The following is a 16,171-nucleotide window of genomic DNA, read 5'->3' as shown; positions in this document are numbered from 1 at the left end:
GTGGTTGTTTTTGGTATGATGTTGTGAGGGACAAAGAAGAATGAATAAAGAAAGAAGAGCATGCAGTGGTACTTTCCTCAACCAACCAACAAAACTGAACTGTACACGGACAAGCGGAGCATGCTCACAGGTAAACTGACCACATTCTGGGCCCTATTTTAGCGATCTATATTGCTTTGTGCAGCTGGATTTAGGGGGTGTATCCTGTGTCTTTGGTATCGTAATACACTTTGCACAGCTCCAACAGCGCAAAAGGCATGTTTTAATTCTCTTAATAATTCATGGGTGTGTTTTGGGCGCAACGTGAAATAAACCAATCAGTGTATCAGTATCCATTCCCTTTAAGACACAGGTGCACTCTGACTTCTGTTCATTCCTATCTTAAGAGCACAGAGACACTGACTGCGCCCTCATGCTGTGAAGATAAACCAGCAGCTCATATAAGAGAAGAGCAACGTTATTTTATTCTTTATTCTGTTTATTGTTTATGTAAAAACTAGGTTTGCAACACTGAATATTAATCAAGCAATCAACCATTATTTACACTGGAGGGGGACCCTCATTTACAATGCCACTGAGCATTTACAGTTTAAAAGGGATTAAAACTATTTAAAACATTTGAAATAAACTGACATTTACTATAGACGAATAAAAAGGAAAAATACGACATTTTAAAAAGATCATAAAAACGGACATAAAAAGTAACAAAATGATATCTTATGAAGAAAAAACTAATTTGATAAAAAAAATAAACAATTAAAATGATTGAAAAAATAATATAAAATATAAACTCATTTTAAAAACTCATTTAAAACAATCACAGGCTTTCTGATAATAATAAGCCGTTCAAAATGAAAATGTACTGTGTTGTTAACGTCTGTGATAAGCTAAAATATTGGGCTAGTTTAAGTTTCTGTAGGGCTGGTTTTAGACAGACAGGATTAGGCAGGATTTTTGGAGAATATGTTAAATGATCATGGCTGTTGTCTTAACTGGTGTGTTTACATTTTTTGAGACAGAGAGCGAGTGAAGTGTGTGAGGCCCCACATTTCTCCACAACACTGCGTTCCTCACACATTAATGTCTACAAATTGTCAGCTAATTGTTCCAGCCCCAATTCAGAGTTTCAGCTGATATACAGACAGTCTCACATTATCCTCTAAAATATTTGATACACTTGGGAATTCATCTTCCTCTCAGTGATTGTTAGCTGGCCAGGCCCTGATGCAGCAAAGCAGGCCCAGATCATGATGTTCCCTCCACCATACTTTATGTTTGGAATGATGATTTCATGGTGATGTGCAGTATCTTTTTTATACCAGATGTTGCGCTGCAACTGTTCAGTCTTAGTTTTATCTGTCCACACAATCTAAACCACATTGTATTCATTTCCAGCTTAATGTAAATCAACAATTTTTAATGGTAAATCTTCAAAAAGGTATTTTTGGAATGGATATCCTTCTTGTGTGGAAACAACTCAAAAAGTATGAGTGGTGTTTATCAGTCAAAGTGGCTCTAGCCCACTTCTCCAAAGTTTCTCAACAAAACTCCAGGTATGCTAACACCTAACAACGGTTAGCTTTTTTTATGCCAATAACTCATAGGGTTTACATACTTTTCATACTTTACTTAAATCAGGACAGGTGAAGGTTTTTTCATTCAGAAATCTGCTGAAAGCTCACCTGAGTATCTCCAGGTTACAGTTTACACTCTTCAGCCCATCGCAGATTAGATTCACTCCTGAATCCTGCAGCTCAGTGTTACTGAGATCCAGTTCTTTCAGTGGTGAGTTTACTGATTTCAGAGCAGAGCAGAGAGTTTCATAGGAGTTCATGGTGAGTTTACATCCAGACAATCTACAAGAGAAAAAAATAAAAAAATCAAACACAGAAAATTTCTAATTCATACGGTTATCAGTAATTATAAGAGAGTAATAATAAGTAATTTCAGAAAACTCCACCTCAGTTCAACTTCAAAAAGGGCAGGGACATGTTTGAGGATGGATATTTACCACAGTGAGTTTAAAGACCAAGGTGGTGGCTACCTAGTAATCTACAACAAAATCATTCAGTACAATGTTGTGTATATATCTACATTCATCTTTACATTTCTATTTTTTATTAGGGCTGTCAGCATTAAACTGTAATGCACACAATTAATTTGGATTAATCAGTAATGCGCTATTATTTTTTTTAAGTAAATTAATTATGCCACCAAGATTGACCCCAACATCCACCGTAATCTGCCTCTCACCCGCTCCATCTGTGGATTTAAGCCTCGGCCAAAAATAACATCACTGGGTTGGAGAGATGGCAGTTGTGCTGGCAGGAGAACTTTGGCCATTTGGGGGTGTTTCTGGAACCTACACCCTTTAAGTATGTTGTGCTGTGATTGTAATTGATCACTCACAGTATTTCTGTGTTTTGCAGTGTGATTTCCTTCTGCCTTACATCACTTCCCATATAATGAGTGCTCCCTTTGGTAGCAGTGTGATGCCTTTTTATTTATGTCTTATAAATTATTTATATTCTAAATGTAATAAACTGACATTTTGTCTTGTATGCTCTGTAATTTAATAAATGTGTGTACTGAAAAAGTCATGTTTCTGCTATTAATTACTGAGACTAAGGCGGCCTGCCTATTGTAAAATTAGTACTTGTCATTGTTCAGCAAATCTTTAGGTCCCATATATTTTTATTGATTAAGTCCTTCTTTTGAATGCTGTGAGTACTTCCTTTATAGTGATGCTTGCATAATTAATAAAAAAAAAAAAAACAATTCCGGACCTTCACTTGTAACAGAACACATACAGTGCGTGTTCTACCACCTCTAGTGCAAACATGCAAAATAACATGCATTAAGTGTACAACCTGATGATTACACTCCATTTTAACCACATTTACAATTATTTGGTTAAAGCTTTAGGCTAATTGTGAAATACTGTGATACTTTTGAAAACAGTTCTACAGTCTTACTGTAACTTTATACTGTATACATTTAAAAGCAGTTTAAAGGGCTCATTTTGCTCCACTATGAAACTTAAATGTTAGTTGTGAGACTAAAGCTCACACAAGTCATTCACTGTAATGGATTTTGTATATCTGATTAAGGGTTATTTAAATTTCTAAAACAAATCATGTTATAACAAAAAATATTCTCTGTTGTTCCTCTGCTTCCTCTGTAAATATAAAATAAAATGCAACATATTAATGTAGAGATGAATGCAGATTAATGTAAACTCACACAGCCTTTCTGCAGTTCCTCACAGCTGGGATCAGTCTCCAGTAGCCCTTCTCAGTTGTTGAGTAATTCTTCAGGTTGAACTCGTCCAGCACCTCCTCTGAGATCAGGATCATATGGGCTAGTGCTAAACACTCTCCGGTGGAGAGCTTCTTTTTTGACTGAATGTCTTTGGAGAAAGACTGGACTTTCATTTCAGTCAGACAGAGGAACAGGTTGATGAATCTCTCAGAAGGAAGATCTTCTGATTGGATGATGCGTTTGATGTACTGGACTGTTTTTTTGATGCTCTCTGAGCTGCTCACTGTTTGTGTCAGAAGGTTTTGTAGGAGCTGCTGACTGGATTCCAGTGAGATTCCCAGCAGGAAACGGAGAAACAGATCCAAGTGTCCATTCTCACTCTTTACAGCTTTACGCACAGCTCCTCTCAGCAGCTCTTCCAACAGAACACTGTCTTTCCACTTACCACCCCTAGGCTTCAGAAACTGCAGTTCCTCCAGGTTCTTGCTCACATAGCAGTGAAACACATAGAGAGCAGCCAGGAACTCCTGAAAGCTCAGATGAACAAAGCAGTAGACCTTCCTCTGGTAAAGCACACACTCCTCCCTAAAGATCTCAGTGCAAATGCCAGAGTACACAGAGGCCTCTGTGACATCAATGCCGCACTCTCTCAGGTCCTCTTCATAGAACATCACATTGCCCTTCATCAGCTGTCTGAAAGCCAGAGCAGACAGTTTCAGAAGCATCTTTCTGTTGGACTCCAGCAGTTCCATTAGATCTCTCTGGTCTTTTCTCTCGTACTTCTCACTCTTCATGAGCGTCTGAGTGCACAGGAAGTGGGAGTACATCTCAGTCAGTGTTTTAGGGATTTCTGTATTACCTTGTTTCATGATTCTCTGAAGCACAGTGGCTGAGATCCAGCAGAAGACTGGAATGTGGCACATGATGTGGAGGCTCCGTATCGTCCTGATGTGCGAGATGATGCTGCTGGCTTGTTCTTGGTCACTGATTCTCTTCCTGAAGTACTCCTCCTTCTGGGAGTCGTTAAATCCCTGGATTTCTGTCACACGGCTGATGAACTGAGCTGGGATCTGATTGGCTGCTGCTGGTCGGGAGGTGATCCAGATAAGAGCAGAGGGAAGCAGTTCTCCTTTGATGAGGTTTGTCATCAACACATCCACTGATGATGTCATCGTTATATCAGATACTTTCTCACAGTCTGAGAAGTTCAGTGGAATTCTGCTTTCATCCAGACCATCAAAGATGAACACAGCTTTGTACTGGTCATAGATCTTCGGGTGCAGGTCTTTGATCTCAGGGTGGAAGTCACACAGAAGTCTATGAAGACTGTACTGATCACTTTTAATCAGGTTCAGCTCTCGGAATGGAAGCACAAACATGAAATCTACGTCCTGATTGCCTTCAGCCCAGTCCAGAATGAACTTCTGCACAGACACAGTTTTTCCAATGCCAGCAATGCCTTTAGTCAGCACAGTTCTGAGTTTCTGCACTTCTTTACCTTCATCTTCTTTTCTTTCTTCAGCCATCCAAGCTCTAGTGTTCTCTGCTCCCATTCCACCTAAAGTTCCTTCAACTGGTTTAAATATATCTAAACAGTTAATGGGTATTTCTTGCAGCTGTTTCCAGATTTCTTTCTCCATCTGTAGAACTTCATGTTCTTCATTCACTCCTTCACTCTCTCCCTCTATGATGTAGAGCTGAGTGTAAATCCTGTTCAGCAGAATTTTATTCTCCTGTGTTTTTAATCCCTCGAATAAGCTCTCGTACCTGTTCTTCATACTGGTTCTGTGTTTCTCTAAGACTGTGGGTAAGACATCATTCACTGGTGGGCAGTAATGCTGCTTCATGGTTTCCTCCATAAGTGGATACAGAACTGGACGTGTTTTAGGTCTCTTTTTGCACCGGGGACAAGCGAAGTCTCCTGATGGAGCAGACTGGCCCCAGTAGCTGTTAATGCACTGCCTGCAGAACGTGTGTCCACAGGTGATAGAGACTGGATCTGTCTGAATCTGCTCACACACTCCACACCTGGACTGATCCTGGAATCGCACATCCCTTCCACAGCTAGAGAGAGAGTGTGAGAGAGTAGAGAGAGAGTGTGAAAAAGAGAGAGAGAGAGAGGAAGTGAAAAAGTTAAATCATTGTGAGAGGCAGAAACTTGGTGATACGACAACCATAATGGTGACCTGGGGAGAACTCACACATGATAATCATTTACCCTTAGTAGCTATACAAGGGACATGAATGCTGTGTGATGACAATGCTAAAACAGCCTGATTATGGAGGCTTAGTGAAGGATGCACCAGTCATTGTTCTACTGGATAAAATTGGTTAACCAAAAACGGTAAAGGACATGTTCATATCCCAATCCATATATATAAAATAAATAAATAATCATTGTGACACGACTACACAGTGGATCTAGTTTCAGTTCCAAAAGGTAGATCAGATGGTCTTGTACAGAATGACAAATAAATGTCAGAGGTTGTAGAACACTCCGTAATTAGTAGAATTGAAAAAAAATGAAAAGAAATACCAAAAGAAAACTTCCAGAGAAACATCCAGCTGAAGGTCAGTGCTGTCTCTTCCATTACTGAAATATACAGGCTGCTTTTTTTCTCTACAAAGTCAGATAAACAAAATTCATCACATTATCCAGCCTGTATATAACGCCTTTTTATAGAAATAACGACTCAACTTCAAAGTAAGTAGAATGGGTCGAAGTACGATATGTTAAAAGGGAATTCAGTCTGCTGAAACTCACTACCACACTGTATTAGTGTCTCACTTTAGCTCACTGCTGCTTCTTTCATTACTGAAATAAAGAGGCTGCTGTATCGAGTGGTTGCTCCTCACAGACACACAGCTGGGCTCTGGAGGTTCTGCTCTGAATGTATTTCTGGAAATGTGATGTAAAGACACAGGTTAAATCAACATACTGACCTGATTAAACCTGTGCTTCCCCTGTAGTTAATATATTCTTTTGAGTCCTACAGGGGTAATACTAAAGTACTCTTTGGATAGGCTACGTTTTTACAGGTAGGTGGAGTATTATAATGTAAAAATATTATTTGCATTGGAAATTACTAATTGCTGAATGTCAAAATTTAACAAAAAAAAACAAACAAACAAAAAAAAAACTCCCTGTCAAAACTGACCATCATCCCATGCTCATGTCTCACCTCAGATCAGTGCTGCTCCTTTCATTACTGAAATTATGAGGCTGCTCCATGGAATAGTTGCTCTTCATAGACACACAGCTGGGCTCTGGAGGTTCTGCTCTGAATGTATTTCTGGAAATATGATGTAAAGACACAGGTTAAATCAACATACTGACCTGATTAAACCTGTGCTACCCCTGTAGTTAATATATTCTATGGAGTCCTACAGGGGTAATACTAAAGTACTCTTTGGATAGGCTACGTTTTTACAGGTAGGTGGAGTATTATAATGTAAAAATATTATTTGCATTGGAAATTACTAATTGCTGAATGTCAAAATTTAACAAAAAAAAAAAAATCCCTGTCAAAACTGACCATCATCCCATGCTCATGTCTCACCTCAGATCAGTGCTGCTCCTTTCATTACTGAAATTATGAGGCTGCTCCATGGAATAGTTGCTCTTCATAGACACACAGCTGGGCTCTGGAGGGTCTGCTCTGAATGTCTGCAGTCTGGAAATGTGAAGTAAAGACACAGAGATAAACAGATAAACAAAAATAAACAACAGATAAAGACTGACCAACACTAAACTGTTGCTCATCTCTACAGGTGTCCCACAGCAGTAACACTAAAGTACTGTTTGACAGGATTTGAATAATGAAATTATACCAGAGGACCCCCTGGTAAGATTAACCAATTACTAGCACAAAATAATAAGTCTGGGAATAAATTACCACAAATTATGAATTATCCTCACACCAAATAAATTCATATAACTGTCACGCCTATTGCAGACTGTGTAGTCCAAAACCTGGACTCCTCCGTATCAGTCAATGGACAATCTCTACCTCAGGACTCCAACCCCCAGAATGCATCTGTCTCTGACACGTGTCTGGACTCCACCAATCAGCTCGCATTCTCTCTCGTCATCTCCGGAATTCTGAGATTGTTCTCAGTTGTTTGGGATTAATTTAGGGTATATAAATCAGTTTATTTTCACGTTTTCCACAAAGTATTGCCACTGTTATCCTGCAAAATACCGAGCATTCGTTACCTGTTCGTATTACCGTGTATGACCCGTTTTTCCCTTTTTGACTCCGTTTTTGTCTCGCCTTTTCTGCTGTTTACTTAGTGCTTTTCCGGTTCTCTGACTCTGTATTTTGGCTCTGGTTTACTCTTGTCTAGCGATTTGGCTCTAATTCATTGGTTTATTATCTCTGGTTTTGACTCTCGTCTGTATTACGACTACGCTCTCTGTTTTTGTCCCTTTTATTAAAGCCTTAACTAGTTTTTACCGCGTGCGTCTGACTCCACTCTGTAACGTTACAATAACAGTGTAGAGCCAAGTTCATCAAAACATATTACAGATTTGAATGATGTGTTGTATAGCACTTGCCACAGCTCCACATTAGCTACAGACGTGCATCAGTAGAGTTAGATAGATGAGTGGTACTTTGGAGCCAATACTGATTGCCACACGTTAATTAGTACGTTTGGTTGATCACCAATACCGACTGAGTGCAGGACTGAATGCCACTTTATCCTTTACGGGCAAACCTAAAAATGCATGATTGTGGAGGTCCTCTGTAATGTTCTGCATTGTCTCTTAAGATAAAATGAGCCTCATATAAACTGATCTGGAACTCAGATCAGCTGAGAGGGGTTGTGGATTCCTGTGCAAAACTAAACTGTAGAGCTCAGAGTGGAAACAAAAACAAAAAGAGGCTGCCTATCCAGCAGTAAAAGCTAGAGATGCACACATACCACCTTTTCCCTCCTGGTACCAATGCCAGATTTTCTAGTATCTGCCAATACTGATAGCAAATTTAACTTAATGATTTGATAGATGCCTATAAATTCAGATATTTATCACATTACACTTGTAATAGGCTTTACTTTGGTAAAGACAGTTTTCCATGTTCCCAATTAGCATCTAATTAACATAAAAGAACAGCATTTTAGCCTTTATTCACACATTTAAAGTCTTAGAGTTATGAAAAAAAAAATACTGCAACAATGCAGTGAGGTACTCTCGAGTGGGGTATCCATTTAGTGTTCTGATACTCTAGTAGGCTGAGTGATGGACTCTCAAGATGGATATTCACTTCTGAAAACAGCAAAGTGGAAGAAAATACATAAGCACACTTTCTAAAAAATAAAAAAAGCACCCTGAATTCATGTTTCACCTCAGGTCAGTGCTGCTTCTTTCATTACTGAAATTATGAGGCTGCTCCATGGAATGGTTGCTCTTTATAGACACACAGCTGGGCTCTGGATGGTCTGCTCTAAATGTCCTCAGTCTGGAAATGTGAAGTGGAGACACAGAGATAAACAGGTAAACAAAAAATAGATAAACAGATAAACACTGACTAGCACTAAATTGTTACTCATCTCTACTGGTGTCCCACAGCAGTAAATTGTTGCTCATCTCTACTGGTGTCCCACAGCAGTAAATTGTTGCTCATCTCTACTGGTGTCCCAAAGCAGTACCACTAAAGTACTGTTTGGACAGGATTTGAATAATGAACTTATACCAGAGGACACGGTAAGGTTAACAAATGATTAGCACAAAATAAAAAGTCTTCCCTAATGTATATTTAAGGTCTCTGTTAAACACTGAATTCACCAGAGATCTGTAAATTTACAGTTACTTACACATGATAGCTTACATTAACTAGCTGTTATAAACAGAGCCATAAGCTCTTTAACTGACAAGACAGTGTTAGCTCCGCTGCTGTTTCATATGCAGCATGCATATACAACTCGGAGAGACATATTGTATTACACAAACAACAAGAAAAAGTGCATTTTAGTGGAAGGAGACCTTTAAGCATGTATAAATTTGTTTATGTAGCTTGTCCTCATAAGCGATGTCACTGATTACCGAAACACTGATTCGCAAAACGTGCAATAAAGCAAGGCAAAGATGGCCACACTCACTAAAAACAACAGCTTTGAACGATATTAAACCCTGAAATATCGTGCCATATCACCCACCACTAATTATCGCAACAGCAGTAAATTGTTGCTCATCTCTACTGGTGTCCCACAGCAGTAACACTAAAGTACTGTTTGAACAGGATCTGCATGATAAGGATATCCCTGAGGACACCAGTAGGGTTAACAACTGATTAACACAAAATAACAAACCTGGGCATAAATGAACACAGATCCTTACGTTATGAATTATCCTCAAACTAGGTATTTTGCCTATCCAGCACTAAAAGCTAGTGATGCACACATACTACCTTTTCCCTTCTGATACCAATGCCAGATTTTCTAGTATCTGCCATTACCAATACTGATACCAAATTTGACTTAATGATTTGATAGATGCTTGTAAATCCAGATATTTATTACATTACACTTTTTATAGGCCTTACTAAAGGCAGGTTTCCATTTCCCCAATTAGCATCTAATTAACTAAAAAGGGGAATCCGGTCAATGTTCTAAAAAACACAAGAGTGGAAGAAAATTCAAAAGCATACTTGACAAAAAACAGCCTGCATTCATGTTTCACCTTAGATCAGTGTAGCTTCTTCCATTACTGAAATAATGAGGCTGCTCCATGGAATGGTTGCTCTTCAGAGACACACAGCTGGGCTCTGGAGGGTCTGCTCTAAATGTCCCCAGTCTGGAAATGTGAAGTGGAGACACAGAGATAAACAGATAAACAAAAATAAACAACAGATAAACACTGACCAACACTAAACTGTTGCTCATCTCTACTGGTGTCCCACAGCAGTAACACTAAAGTACTGTTTGGACAGGATTTGAATAATGAACTTATACCAGAGGACACCGGTAAGGTTAACAAATGATTAGCACAAAATAAAAAGTCTGAGTGCTTCCCTAATGTATATTTAAGGTCTCTGTTAAACACTGAATTCACCAGAGATCTGTAAACTTACAGTTACTTACACATGATAGCATACGTTAACTAGCTGTTATAAACAGAGCCATAAGCTCTTTAACTGACAAGACAGTGTTAGCTCTGCTGCTGTTTCATATGCAGCATGCATATACAACTCGGAGAGACATATTGTATTACACAAACAACAAGAAAAAGTGCATTTTAGCAGAAGGAGACCTTTAAGCATGTATAAATGTGTTTATGTGGCTTGTCCTCATAAGCGATGTCACTGATTACCGAAACACTGATTCGCAAAATGTGCAATAAAGCAAGGCAAAGATGGCCACACTCACTAAAAACAAGAGCTTTGAACGATATTAAACCCTGAAATATCGTGCCATATCACCCACCCCTAATTATCGCAACAGAGTACTACTTTTTGCAGTTTTTAGCAAAAGAAAAATTCACACTCTTCTCATTTCCCAGTATATACCTTCTAGAGACATATTATATAACTGATATATTATATAATCCTGGATATATGGAGATATTTGAAGTGCATTACATTCTGAATCATTGACTTCTGTTACAAATATGATAAAATTATTATTTTTTTAATATCTCAGTTAGCCATATCATATTGCATGCAATATTAAAATATCGCCTACCCCTAGTAGGAATAGAATGTAAGTATAGAAGTTTGTGATTGGATAGCCAACGGAACCCTGACTGCTGTTAAGCCACTGCCAGACCGTACGCTGGTGCAGTGGGCCCTGGATTCCTCTTGGTAGGCCCTACACACTACTGATTAGCATTTAGAGTTGTGATGAAATTCATATTTTCATATTTTTATAAGCCAAAAAGTCTCAACTAAATGTACATTTGAGATTATTTTAAATCAACAGCACTGATAAGCCACTTTGATCACTAATAATGGTGTGCCTTAAATTATCAATATAAAGTAACTCACTTCATGTCATATACTTCTTCCTTCCTGCTGAAGTAAGGAGAATCCATCCTGGTGTTTGTGCTCTTCTCACAGAACTGGACACTGGACCTGCTGCTCTCTGCTCCACACAGTCTCCCAGTTTAAAGCATGACCAGGGCACTGAAACACAGATTATAATAAACCAAGTATCAGCACCACATCACTTAATACCTAATAAAGAAGAATAACACTGCAGTGGTTAAAATTCGTCCATTACCAATTTATTATTTTGGAAAAATGACATTATTTCCTGAATTAACTTTTTTCTTTCTAAATTTGTTAACTACACAAGCTAGACTGAACAATTTTAGAAAGTTAAAGGGTCAAATCTTACATCCTGTTCAAGGCGCACTGCAATGTTCACTGCTATCTTACACAGTCTTAAACAGTATATTTTCACACCTTCTGCCTGTGTCTTTTAAATAGCAATGGTGCTTGCAAATCTTTTAACACCAGTGGGCATGGTGGTCTGGAAATGATGTGTGTTCAGATAAATTTCTGGTGTATTGCTCTCTTGGTAACAGAAAACAGAGGTGCGTTACTGTCTGAATTTAACCTAAACAAACATAAACAGTCAGACGTTCATTACTACTCAACGAGAGTACATCCCCGCTTATTACACACACACAGCTGTGCACAAACCCAACTTTACATCAACAATAAACAGAATACAAAATAAATAAATTAATAATAACATTGCTGCTGCCATACTTTTCCCATGGTTATGATAGAAATGAAACAAGATAGACAAGATGATAGACAAGACCCAAATCAAGCTGTGTGGTGCACTATTCACGACTTCCCTAAAGATCTCTAAAAAGGGCCCCAAATCTTTATAAGTATTTTGACAACATTTGTGAATCTATCAAGAAAACAGACCATTATCTTAAGCACACCTGTCAAGTTATATAAAAAAAATATAAATATAAATGTGTCTTTAGTGTGACACGAAAAGAAATCACTGAATTTAACTCACACAGCCTCAGTCACTCACCTCATTCACCACACAGCCTGTCACTCACCTCCTCCACAGTGTCTGCCTCTTTATAAAAAGCTAAATATATATTGAACCATTGAACAATTTGTCTATAATAAGTTTAAAAATAAAATAAAACAAACAAACAAACAAAAAAACACTAAAAAAAACTTAGAATAACAGTTCCAGCTAACTGCTGCTCTTATAATAACATTTAACAACATGGCAAAAAACTCATTTATGTAATTCACGTAAAAATGAAGTTATTGTAAAAAAGGTGACTGCCTATTTAAAAAGCAACAGAAGATGTTCATTTGTTAGAGCTCATTGGTAACATTTCTAACATATTTAGAGTGCTTTTTACTCACGTTTTTTCTCTCCCACAACCTTAATCCTTTACAGCTTCAAAAACATGTATTATGCAAATTAGATGATGACGTCTTTTAGCGACTTCTAGCGACTTTTAGGAGAGCCAATAGCTGCTTACTCCTTACTGAGGAGTTGGCAACGCTAACTGTTCTATCTAAACAGTTTTTTTTTACCCCCCTCGGTGCAGGCCTGGTACGTTGCTTGAGTTCGTTCCTGTGATAACCCCTCGCAGCCTCTGCTTATCCTTAAACACTTTCTTACCCCCTAGAAACTTCATTTTAAGTGCCTTATCCCGTTGACGTTCATCCTGACATGTTATCAAAAGCTTACCTCCTCTCAACACCCTAGCTCCGGCCACATCCCCTGGAGCTGACTTGATTTCAGATGTCAACCTGACCGGATTCAGCACGCCAGCAGATTCAGATTCAAACTGGATCAAAATGAGGTATTCCTCCTTACGACGCTTCCCTGTTTCTCCACGCACTCCACTGCCGCTAGAATCTCTGTCCTCAGATAAACGTCTACTCTTTTTAGACCGGACAACCTGCCATTCTCCTCCCTCACCGGCCCAGTTCCCGCTCCTACAACCAAACGAGTCTGGCTCACTGCCAGAACCGTCATCACTTCCGTCCATCCTCACTTCAGTCACAGCTCAGTGCTGCCACCCGCCGACCTCCCCACTCTCCACTTGCTTTCTCTGCAGCCCCGCTCCCGCCCACTCTCAAAGCTAATTGGCTGGTAGAAAACAGACCACATAATCTTATAGGCTCAGAAAGAGCTAGAGGCTCAAGTTCTCAGAGCTGAATATACACAGATGAATTAAACAGAAAATGTACAGGAACATGTATTACAAATTTTATAACAGTTTTCTTTAAACAAAAAATATATATATAAGAAATGAACTCTTATTTTTACCTGGGCTACATTTATTTTAACTGTTTTTCTCATTTCTCACTGCCTGAGCTTTTTTGTAACCCACTGAATCACAGGGTAGAAGAGCATTTCTAACTCAATTACAGTTCAGCCTCAGAGCATTCCTCTGTCAACCAAGAAACGGCTTTCTTCTTCTTCAGGTAAGTTTTTTTAAAAGGAAAATACTTCTTATTCGATTCACACAAAATATCACGTAAAACATCATTACATTTCTCAATGTCTGATAAAGTTCAGAAAACATTTACAAAAAATTCCACCTCCACAAAAAATCCTTCCCCATCCTATTAATCTCTATACCAAATTCACATACTATAGGGAAATGATCAAAACCTAGAGAAGTGGACTGAAACACATACACATACAAGTATTCATTCCTGCTTAAATAGAAGAATCCAAAGTTGCAGTTTTTCTCTATTGTTTAAACACATTTTCCAAAAGCATGTCTCATACTCTCGGAACTCTACACACAAATCAAACAAACACACACACAATATGCAAAACCCCTCAATTTACCTGCAAAATTAAACTTTACATTCAAATCAATGTTTTCTCTCCTCAAAATGGTGTTTTGTTTTCAGAAGAAACATACAAACCATCATATGAATACAAATGTATACAGTTAAACACTGATGAGCTCAATGTAAAACACTTCTTCTACTTCATTTATCCTAATGACTTAATCCTTTAATGTTCAGTGTTACTCCTTCTATAGACAGCTCATTCAATACATGTGTTGTAAATTTTAGAATATTGTTTTTATACTCAGAGCACACAAATATACAGTAAATAAATATGTCAAATTTTTTAAACAAAAATAATGCACACAGTGTATATCCCAACTAACACAAATATGCACATACAGTCGTCTACATACAAAAGAGCAGAATAATTTACTGTATAAAGTTACTGCATCCTCTCTTCTGTTTAGGTCTGGTCACAGCACCTCATCTACATCACAGCACTGTTTTTCTAAACCATGCATGGTGAGGAAATATCATCTAGCATGGTGAATCCAGCCATGAAAAGCATCAACTGCTATTTCTCCACATGCATCTTCCATAGTTTGGAGAAGGGGTGTACCTGTTTGTGAAGTTAGGTTAGGAGATACTTCACATCTCCAGGTGGAATAATTCCTCAATAGGATTGAGGAATGGAAAATATGGAGGGAGATAAACAACTGAAAAGCGTGGGGGGCGGTAAACCAGTTACTAACCAGAGCAGCCCGGTGGAAACTTACGTTATCCCAAATGACAGCGTACCTGAGCTGCTCTGGGCGTCTGTCTGATCTGGTGGAATGAGTGTGGTGTGTAGGGTGTACAGGAATGTGATCAGATGGGCGGTGTTGTAGGAGTTAAGGGTAGCATGGTGATGGATGATGCTGTTGTGGGTAATTGCTGCACACATTGTGATGTTCCCTCTGCGCTGGCTGATGATATTCCTTCTCCTCCTGAGTCTTTTTGTGAGGTTGAATCCAACCTCATCAATTACAGTTTTTCCACATTGTATAAACACAAAATGTGGAACTATGCACACAAATCCAAAAACATGAAGCTCATTAGTAACATTGTGACTCCAAACTGCTAAACTCTGAGCACAATTCCACATGTTCTCACTGAAATATCATTCTAAATCACAGCTTTACAAATCACTAAACACAAACTGCATCATTTAGTACACCTAAGAATCACTGACCTTCAAATACATCAACAATAAATGCATTTTTATTACCTCTTTGTATGTGATCTGATTTTCCTCGTCATGTTTCTCATTACATAAGTGAAAATTACAGTTTTGCAACAAACTACATACAGTAAAAATGTCTTACATTTGTGTTGTATATACATGTAGTACTGTAAATGCTATATGGGGGTGGTGGGGGGGGGGGGGACAAATAATACACCGAACCAAATACAAATATAAAGAACAGAAAGCCAACATATTTCTATGGAATCGAATGCATTTTAATTTGTTCAGTGGCCTCATGAAGTCAAAAACATGACCAAATACTTCTGATAAAAGAGCTCTGAATTTATCTTGTCAGTGTTTATTTGATGCTCTACAAGAGATGAGCATATAAATAGCTGTGTGTGTTGTTTTGGTGAAAGGAATCAGTTTTGCTAGAGATTTGTGGAGTTTCAACAAAGCAGTTAATCATTTTCAGTTTGTGTTCAGTAGAGTTTTGAGAAACTGAGTTTCTAGAAATGCGTTTAAACATTTGGTAAAAACTGTAAAAAGGAACTGGTGCTCTACTGCAGCAACATCAAGAACTCCCTAAAACAGAAATAGACACGGAATGGTCACTATTGAGAAGCACAATCATTATGATTACAATAGTGAAATATAGACAGTGGTGTAAAAAAGTGTTTGCCCCTTCATGATTTCTTATTTTTTTTTGCATGTTTGCAAAAAAACTCACTCTTAAATATTAAGGACAACACAAGTAAACACAAAATGCATAACTGTGGTTCATCACACCTGAGTTCAATTTCTCCAGCCACAGCCAGCCCTGATTACTGCCTCACCTGTTCTTAATCAAGAAATACCTTAAATAGGACCTGCCTGACGAAGCGAAGTAGATCAAAAGATACAAAAAAAAAATCCAAAGAAATTCAGGAACAAAAAATCAAGA

General features: G+C 38.3%; 1 protein-coding gene and 1 long non-coding RNA gene across 7 annotated transcripts in view; both read right to left on the bottom strand.

Annotated features, from left to right (window-relative positions):
* The window catches only part of LOC111190302 (uncharacterized), a 492,977-nt gene that overhangs the window by 100,301 nt on the left and 376,505 nt on the right, over positions 1-16,171 (bottom strand). The gene's annotated exons all lie outside the window — the stretch shown is intronic.
* LOC125785738 (uncharacterized) lies at positions 5,085-8,717 on the bottom strand. The gene is made up of 2 exons (XR_007428079.1): positions 8,610-8,717; positions 5,085-5,325 (listed from the first exon to the last, which is right to left on the bottom strand). It is a non-coding gene; the product is annotated as an uncharacterized LOC125785738 (long non-coding RNA).

Source organism: Astyanax mexicanus, chromosome 21 (assembly GCF_023375975.1).
Source record: "Astyanax mexicanus isolate ESR-SI-001 chromosome 21, AstMex3_surface, whole genome shotgun sequence".
NCBI classification, from domain to species: domain Eukaryota; kingdom Metazoa; phylum Chordata; class Actinopteri; order Characiformes; family Acestrorhamphidae; genus Astyanax; species Astyanax mexicanus.
Note: the sequence above shows the minus strand (reverse complement) of the source record. Positions and strands in the feature narration are given on the sequence as shown.